This window comes from Lytechinus pictus, unplaced genomic scaffold, assembly GCF_037042905.1.
Source record: "Lytechinus pictus isolate F3 Inbred unplaced genomic scaffold, Lp3.0 scaffold_20, whole genome shotgun sequence".
In the NCBI taxonomy this organism is placed as follows: Eukaryota; Metazoa; Echinodermata; class Echinoidea; order Temnopleuroida; family Toxopneustidae; genus Lytechinus; species Lytechinus pictus.
In genome coordinates, this window is record NW_026974141.1 from 6,102,727 (window position 1) to 6,113,099 (window position 10,373).

Consider the following 10,373-nt stretch of genomic DNA (forward strand, 5'->3'; position numbering starts at 1 on the left):
CAAGAACGTCAAAGGTGCAACACACGAAAGAGTTTGATTAAAGTAAAGAACATGCACACACAAAAGACGCCTGCAAAAATACGCCAAAATGTGTTGAGAAAATACAGGTAGAGAATTGCGTTTAAGTCTCTGTGCGCGCTATGAGTATATGGCATCATAAATATATGATTTCTCATCATTGTATTTTACTACCTTTTTTGAGGGGGTGGAATATAGGAGGGAGATTAACCCTTTGCACACTGATGTTACAATTTCGTACGTTCGTGTAACTAAATAGTAACGTAATAATTAGTTTTCTCCCCTAACTTGATATTAGAGAAGCTAATAATTGGCAAAAGTTCTTGGACAACATCTATATAACAATCATTAGTATCAATTTCTTTTTTAATGAAAATCTTGATTCAAAGAAAATAACATGAAAACAATTGTAATATTCATCCCCCAAAATTAATTCAGCGTGCAAAGAGTTCATAAACTAAGAAACTTTCATTACAATATTTTTTTCATTAGTACAATTTTATATTTCTGTATCAATTGATTTTCCCTTAGTCATAGCTGACAACAAGAGGCTTTGCCGACTTGATGATTATAAAATTTCAGTTAATATCAACTGCCGGCTTGGAAGTGAGGAAACGGGAAATACATGTTATGATATCAAATAATTTAAGAACTTAATTTCTATTTTGATTATTGTTCAAATGTGATGATTTAGAGATTATCAATTTTACTCAGCTACTCCGACGCTTTCTTGAAAATCACGACACAATGAACTACAGTTTCTTCTTATTTTTTTTTATTGTTTCTCTCTTAATTCCATCAATTCCAGAAGAACAACATATTTCCAGATTATTCAATTCAGTTCAATTCTTTATTCATTCAAAGTCAAATAGGTTAAAAAAACACATGTACAATGCAAACAAATTATAAATGCATAAAATTATACAGAGTAAAACATATTATACATAAACAAAACATTGACTTGATTAAATATCATAATTGAATGAAAGAGAACTTGAGAAGAAAAGCACAGAGGCCTTGTGAAAATAAGTTCTCACAGAAATCACATTTAAAATGGGCCCGATACTTTTGCAAGAAAACAATAAAAAAAAAAAAACCGATTTTTTTACCACTAGGAAACTATACTCAATATTAAACTATAACCAATATTGATAAAAAACATATTTCAAGGAAATATCAACAGTGATAAATGATATTGCAATAAGTTACAGGCGCTTGATAAATGCATACCAAGAACTAATATTTGAATATAGATAAAACTATCGTGTCTTTGCATCTGATTAATGTATGAATAAAGAGTTTGATTATAGCTTGATATCTTCAACACATCTTTTGAAAGCTTTTATTCTCCCCAACCAACTGCAATGAATATATGTAATGAAAGTCATTACGACTGTTCATCTAAAAAGAACTACTACATTACGGTATAAAAATCGTTTTTGCTATCGCTTGAAATACTCAGATACCATTTTTTTATGTGCGCATATTTACAATGTCTGTATATCAACAGGAGATCCAAACACACATACAAAGCAAGATCAATACTCGCATTTATTTTGTTTTTACTTCACTTATATCGAAAAGAACAAGTTCAAGTTCAAGTTTGGTTTATTTTATTTCGACTCAACTCAATGCATTACTGATAAAAGTCTTTGTTCCTCATATTTGAATTTAGGTTTAATATTTGATTACTTAAGTACATGTAATATGAAGCCCTTGTTAACATTTAATTAAGATGATTTTGATTTTAACCGGAATAGCTTAATCTGGAGATTTGATGTATAAAATAATTATTCATAAGCATGGCAACAAAATGCAAGTTACTTCTAAAATGTATTAATACAAACAAATCTATATGAAATTTCTCCGAATAGTAGGAATGAAACACATCACCAAAAACAGAGAGGATTTTAAGTAATCTATTTTTTTTTCTCATATCATTTATGTTTCTTTGTGTAAATATTCCGTTTTGTAATCATGTTTTTTCGTCATTCTTCTTTATCTTTTCGTACAACGTATTGTCATCGCCGATGCCGATTCGAGCAAGATAGCTTAACGTGGGGTATCATAGTCCTCGTAGTTATGAGTGTTGCGGTCTGGTTTGAGGTAGGGTTCCGTGTACAATGACTTGTCACCTGCAATGTAACCTGCGTATCCCGACGGGACGTCGGGGAGTGGTCCCCGGTCTTTATCATGCAGGTATTCGTTCGAGGATGAATGGACCCGACTGCCACGAAAAAAGAGAAAAATGAAATGAAAAGAAAAACCCAATAATGTTAGTACGTTATAGTATTGAGACTGATAAAACCAACCTGGACAGTTTGTTTGTGTGTTGTGAGGTAGTTTTTATTTTATTTTTTTAACACATCAGTAAATCATACAAACGAACGAATATTGCAAAGACTTGCATCAAAATTGTTTTCGGGTATTAGTCAGAGTAAATGGAAAGAGCATTGTCTGATTTTATGATATTGCTAACAAATATTTATAAATCAAATATATATCCCAGGAAAAAAAACGTTCATTATTTTCAGTGGTTGTTTCATAAACCTATAACTGCATGACATTTCAATTGGGTTGAGTAAATCCGCACTGAACATGAACACTCGACGAACCATTCAAGAAAACTCATTTCAAGAGTTCTGTAATTAGATTATTACCAAATCAGACCAATCGAAAGTTATATATATCAATATATATATATATATATACAAACCCCTCAAAAAAGTTAGGAAATCTGAGTTTGGCCATTAATTTATCCCAACTCCCAATTCTACACAATGCATATTTGACATCATTCACAAGATCATTTAATTCTCTTTAAAATAATACCATGCTTGTTATGACCATACCAAAACGCAAAGACCATGATTCAAAAGCGTTGGGTGAGGTCTGAATTGAAAAGCTGCAAAACGAGCGTAACTAGTGATGAAGGGTTAATACAGAACATGATTCTTTTGTCTGTGTCAATACAGAAGAAAATCCATTCAAATCAAGCCCCTGCTTCTTCATTCTGGGAGATAACATGGTTTGAGTCGTGGTTTGAAATACCTATGCATGTGTGTTTGTTTGTTGTGTGTTTGCTTGTGCAGAGGTGTATTTCATTCCATGTTTAATGTTGATGTTAAGGTGCATGAAAACAATTAAAAGAAACAGCTGAAAAACTCACTAACTTTCAATATTGTGTCATTTTGCAACTTCTTTAATTTTGACCTTACCCCACATTTCAAGGCACTGCACCTTCATGTGAACCATAATCAAATCATGTAGGGTACCATTTTAAAGATAATTAAATGATCTACTCATTGATATTAGTTACACATTAATATTTACTAAAACAGAGGAGAAACACACTCATCACCACGGAAAAATAAACAGTGACTTTCAATATTGTGTCATTTTGCAACTTTTGAATTTTGACATTGCCCAACATTTCGAGGCACTGCACCTTCATGTGAACCATAATCATAACATGAAGGGTACCATTTTAAAGAACATTAAATGATCTTTTTATTGATATTAGTTACACATTGATATTTACTAAAACCGAGGAGGGATTATCGATCAAAGTCAGATTTCCAAACTTTTTTTGAGGAGTTTATATATATATTATTCATATATACATACATACATGACTTTTGATTGTGCTGATATATATATATATATATATATATATATATATACATATAGAATTCTACATCACACCACAAACCGAACACACGACACTGCACACCTCCGAGTCAACCCGAAAGACCCGAAAGACCCAGAACCCATGAAGAATCCTAAGGCCGAAAGCTCGGATTAATTTGTGGTCTACAGCAACGTCAAATCGTCTTGTAATTTTTTCGCCTATATATATATATATATATATATATATATATATATATATATATATATATATATATATATATATATATGCGTGTGTGTGTGTGTGTGTATATATATATATATATGTACAAACAAACAAGTATAAATTAGTGTAACTCCATGCACTACATATTTGTTTCGTAGGAACAGCAAGAACGCTGCTCCCACTCTTCAGTTAAACTAATTTCTACTTGTTTAATGCTCCTATGTAGTCGAACACTCTTAACATGGTGTTTTGCACTATTCATATGCGGATTAAATATGTGTGTATATATATAATGACTATACGAAACTACAGTTACTGAAAAGTGCTCAACTACATGTACATATATGAGCTTCATGTAGTATAGTAATAGGGTGGAGCGAGTTGCTTAGATTTTAGTTGTACAGACTGTTTCCCCCTGAGGGTTCATCAGCAACTAAATCAAATTTAATGTTGAACTAAAGTACAGTTAAAGAGAACAATAACTCTAGTGCAGTCAAGCAAACAAACAAAATACACAATGTAAGGGGGATAAATGACTACAGTGAACAGATAATGGCTATTCTTTAAACTGAGTAAGGAGAATTGGGGTAATGTTGGGGTGGAGTGGGTTTGACACATAAGGGGGGGGGGGGGGGGTGTTCTATGGTTAACCATAACCTGAAAGTAAATATTTCCTCTTGTGTTTACAAGTTGAAATGAGTTCTGTTCTTGAGTTTATCATTGCTGCTTTCTTGGCCGTGATTATGTGGTACTTCTCCCACAGACACAGGTTGCATCTCTTTGTTTTGGGTGAGTAGGGCTGCGCAAGTCTTACGATTCTCCATTTGACTGAGTAGGGCGTTCCTTCATCCTTCAGTCTCCATATGTACTCGCTGAGCTTAGTTTGGTGCCGTATCCCCCGATTGGTGATGCTTGCTTTGTGGTTTGCGTACCTTGTCTTGAATGGAGTTGATGTGAGCCCGATGTACACTTTCCTGTCCCTAGATGCCACTACCTCGGCTTCATAGATGACATTGGTGGCCATGCATTTTCCAGGGATCGGACAGTATGATGAACCCTCAGGGGGAAACAGTCTGTACAACTAAAATCTAAGCAACTCGCTCCACCCTATTACTATACTATATATATATATATATATATATATATATATTATATATATATATAATGATAAAGGTTAATTAGCATAATACTGACCGTTTCACGAAGATCGAGAAGCCTGCCATTGACATCAACACCAAAACGAAAATGACCGTCGCAGTTACAAGCAGGGCCGTAGTTAAGAAACCTCTGCTCTCCTCGGCTTTTCTATCTGCAGTATTTCCTATACAAAATACCAAAAGGTTTGAAAAAGGGTTTTAATCTAACTTTTTTTTCCATATCATATTTGGTGCTTCATGTTATATATAACCATGTCAAATAACCACTGTTTTAACTTTTTTCGGTTAGTAAAGAAAAATAGAGAAACCTCTCAATTATGTAAATGTACTGAAATGTTTCCAAACAAGGTGTATGATGATAATGATAGATACATATTGATTAGTTTTTACATATTAAGCAATTTAACAAGAAAAATGTTCATTTGATGTAATTTGATATAAACAAATTGCATATACAATGAAATTAACAAGAAGACGATTAATATACACAACCTACTTTTCAGCATAGATGTCTATTCATGGTATTTTCATGGCATATTATGGTACATTATAATTTTGAAAGCCGAATGCATTGATCAAATACATACCTGGAACGGGACTAACATGGCCAAGGGATGGTCTTGGAATAGGGCAATCAATGGCCCTTCCCCGCCATTTACCATCCCGGTGACATTCCCAAATGAACCAATCAGAGTCGCCGTTGCAAGTGACGTTGACCTCGTCGCCGACCTTGTAGCGAGGTTTTAAATTCTCGACAGATGAAACAGCAGGTATGATTGGTGGGTTGCATTCTATACAGAAGTACATGTAGGGAAGCCATAGTCATGATAGTGGAAGTTACAATGAAAAACGTCAATTAGGAAAGACGTTGTTGTTCACTTTATCAATCTATATAAAATGTTGGTAGTTTGTTAATCCTTATTACTTCTTGAATTCGTTCTGGTTTGGGATTTCGAAAACTCGTTATCGAGTTATACGAATATGACTAGACTTATTGATCCAACGGATCATCCGAGGGATGTGGCTAGCGAAACTTAGGCAGGGTTGGGTCATCATTGAATATATATATATACATATATATATATATATATACAGTGCGTATCAAAAAAAGTTTACACTTTAAAAGGCCCAGGGAAATAAAAAAATATACAACATATGGGTATTTTTTTCACATGTATTCTTGGGTTTGGGTCTCTTCTTTCCAATGAATGTAAACGTTTTGACAGAATGTTACACTTGAGTGAGCACTGTCCATTTTTGTAAAGCTCGCATATTTCTGTTTGCGTAGAAATGCTCGTTTTCAAGCTGTGTCAATGGGAAAGGGCGAAATCAAACTTACCCTGCTGAACATTTATCTTGCAATAAAACGGATACATTCAAGCATTTTGTAACAATTTTGCCACCCAAATTGAAATTTTAACACTTAGTAAGCACAACCTTTACCTTGTTGTGTCAGCTAGATCTAAGGACATAACTGAATCTGAACAAAAGTTTATATCAGATATCTCCAGCATATTTTCACTAAGTTATTATCATTTAAAGTGGTTTACATTTCATTTTTCATTTAATACTTGTTTCTCCACACTTTTTCCAAGCTTGACAATGATTAACAAAATGAAAATCAAACCTTAGCCATTTAATGTTAATCACGGCTCAGTGTAAAGCAAATATCGTCACGATGGCCTCGGTGTGTGGGGGAGTGGGGTGGGGCGCAATGCACTCTTCGAAGTGTTTTGGGCAAAGAAACAAGTTAAAAAGGTATAAGATAACTTCAAATCAATTTTACTAGCTAAATTTCATGTGTTCTTCATTATCAAGGCCTACTTTTATTTGCATAACTATTTCAAAGTTCTGCACAAATCACTTTTCGCTAACTTTTCAAAAGTAAGTGGTGCTCACTCAAGCGGAAATATTTTTCGACAGTTATATCGTCATTTGCTCAAATGGTTCTGTGCCAATGTCAAAATGTGGAAAAATCGTCAGGATATTACAAATGTATAATTTTACATGATTTTTTCTAAGTGTAAAATTTTTTTGATACGCACTGTATATTGTTTGTTTCGTTTTGCTCATTAGAAATCATGGATATATCTTGCGAAAATGGGGTTGTAAATTAAAATCATAATTGTTTTATTTGTTATTGACTTATTAGTTAATACATTGCTTGCCTCTCCTGATACAGTTTTCTAATTGCCTAACGGTGGAGCGTTGTGACAGCATCTTGTAACAAAAACTCGCTGATGTGGGGGTTTACATACCTACATCTGGTTCCTTGCACACTATGTTTTGTCCGATCCATAACCCTTCTCGACATACCAAGAGGAAGGAACTATGATCTTCATTGCATGTCACGTTAACCCTATCGCTAGGTTTGTATGAGAGACGGAGATTCTGGTTGGTTGAATGACTGGGAATGACCGGAGCACTACAGAAGGTTTGATGAGAGGCACCTGTATGTTTTCAAAACGCCAATACGATTTAATGGAAATTTTTTTTTTAGATAATATTCAAACAATTTAAACTTGGTGTAATACACAATGAAAACGTTGTTTAACATTTTAAGCACGTTTTTAAACTTGTCACTCACAGCTACTATTTAATGTCATCTAAATTGTTAAAACAAATTAAACAAAATAATTTTTAAAAAATGGATTGAAAGTTTATTAGGGTAAGATTGGTACCATTGGTGATTTTTGAAATTTTCAAAAAATTGTAGAATGTAGTAAATTTACAAAGGAGTTTTCGGTGGCAATAAATAGGCGCGCAAAACACACTTTAAAAGAAAACTAATGTTCAACGTTTCGTTTGTAATGGAAACGTCTCTGGAGTTTATAATTACGTTGTATGCCCTTTGCAGGCTAGGCTTTCTTATGCCCTGGGTGAAATTAATCATAACTATTTATCATTAACACATTTATCATAACTATGTTCATGAATTAATACATAAAATAAGCATGTATACATTTCGGGGAAAAAACTAAAGTAGGAAAGACATACCCGGATCAGGCGCAGGGCAAGCGATATTTGGTCCAGTCCATATTCCATCATTGTTACATCGAAGGGTGAACTGAGAACTACCTCCGTCACAGGATACAATCACCTCGTCATTAGCATTATAGGCCAATTGTTGTCCCTCAATACCTGAATATCTCGGGATAGCAGGAGCATTGCATTGTCTTGGAACTATTTTGGAAATGGGGGATTTAAATGGACATGAAATGAAATATAAATTAGAATAGATTTCCCAAACTTCATTTCTTTTTGTCCTCATCTCTTTATCGAGGATCTGCACATGAAAGGAAATGATACAATACGCCCGAACATGTTTTGGGGCAGTAAAATTTAATATATTATGTGTTTAAAAACGTGAGGATTTTCATAACACCTATTGTTATCCAAAAGAGGTATAGAACAAAAGAATGCGAATGTGTCAACGTACTTGCAAAAAAACATATAAAAAAATATCTATATTATTTGTATCTGAACTCAATGTCATTACCAATACAATGACTCTAAATTAAGTCTAATAGATGACTATTGCAGTAAAAATATTGATGAATTTATCATTAATTACCTTGTGGAGGTTCTGGACAAGATACCGCCTGCCCTTTCCATAGACCGTTCGTGTCACACTGTAGGATAAACTGAGTGGAGCTTCCATCACATGTCACAGTGATTATATCACTATAGTCATAGCTCATCTGAAAGTTCTGAATTGTTGCATATCTTGGGACGTATGGTGCGTTGCATTTTACGGGAGCTGTGAATTAAAAAAAATCATTAATGAAATGATAGGATAACAGTTCTCAGAGATATTCTTAGCTTTAGCGTAATAATTCAATCTAAGACTGAGAAAAATATATATTTACTTTAGTCATGTTTATAAGAACAAATACCAAATGGCAAAAGAAAGACCAATGAAAATACGATGCGATTAAACATGATCCCATGTTTATTACACATATCCTTCACGGACATGATTTAGTGATTGGCTCAATCACAAAGAAGCTACAGAAAATCAACATCAAAATTGAATATGACTAGAACAATCACACAGCCACACACAAACCATTATGGTGATGTCCCGGCAAACGGGGATAATCTGAAGACGGTATGTGTCTGCGTGTACCCCACTCAGCCACACATAGACATAAACTGTGCTCAGATTATTCCCCGCTTACTGGGACATCCCATGGGATCTGTGTGTGGCTGTGTGATTGTTCCAGTCATTTGAAATTTTGATTTTAACTTCCTGTAACCCTTTTGTGATTGAGCCAATCACTTAAACATGCATTGAATGATATATTCAATAAACTGGAAAGTTTGTTTTATCCCATCTCATTTTCAATACCTTTGCCATTATTATACACTCTAGATTCTGAACCAATTAATGTGATTGGCTACATACAAAAACATCAAAGAACAAAAAAATACAATTACTAAGACATATTGAACTACTGGTATGTATTAAATCAAGAAAACCATGTACGTTGTCGATACCCTGCTGGAAAAACACAAAGTGAACATATTATTTACATTATGAAAAGGCTTAAATTCAAGAGTGTAAAGATATTTTTACACTGTGGACATCTCGGCAGTGTGACTGTTCACAGCATGTTCGAAATCATGATCAACTATGTCAACATGTGATTCATGCTTTTAAAATGCTCAAATTTAATATTGTGAAGGTGATTTCACATGGCGTTCCACACTGTGGGTTATTGTACAACGCCTTCTTAGCTTGTTGTACGCGAGCAAATGGGAGGCTGAATGTCAAACATTCGTACCGTTGCACAAAAGACGTACCATCCAAAATGTACCGTTGCACGGCTTTAGGAGGTGACGTCACAATACGATTTAATTCATTGCGCTCGGTAAAAATGAACAATACGCGTATAAGCCAGCTGGCAAAATGCGCAAGGCTGCCCAGGGTCATGTGCGCTTGTGGGATTTTGCTTTCTGCTTTCGGTATTTTTGCTCCCTTTTCATAGATTACTATAGGGATAAATTCTTTGTTTTTTCATATTTTCGCTAAATTCCGAGGCGTTGTACAACACAAATACCAAATATTCTTATTCGTGCAATGGTGCGAGATTTCGCATTCGGTGAAAGAAAGAAATGCTCTATTCAACTCGGCTCACGCCTCGTTGAATAGAGCATCTTTCTTTCACCTCATGCGAAATCTCGCACCATCGCACTCATGCGTATTCGCTATTTGTATATTGTACAACGCCTACTTAGCTTGTTGTACGCGAGCAAATGGGAGGCTGAATGTCAAACATTCGTACCGTTGCACAAAAGACGTACCATCCAAAATGTACCGTCCAAAATGTACCGTTGCACGG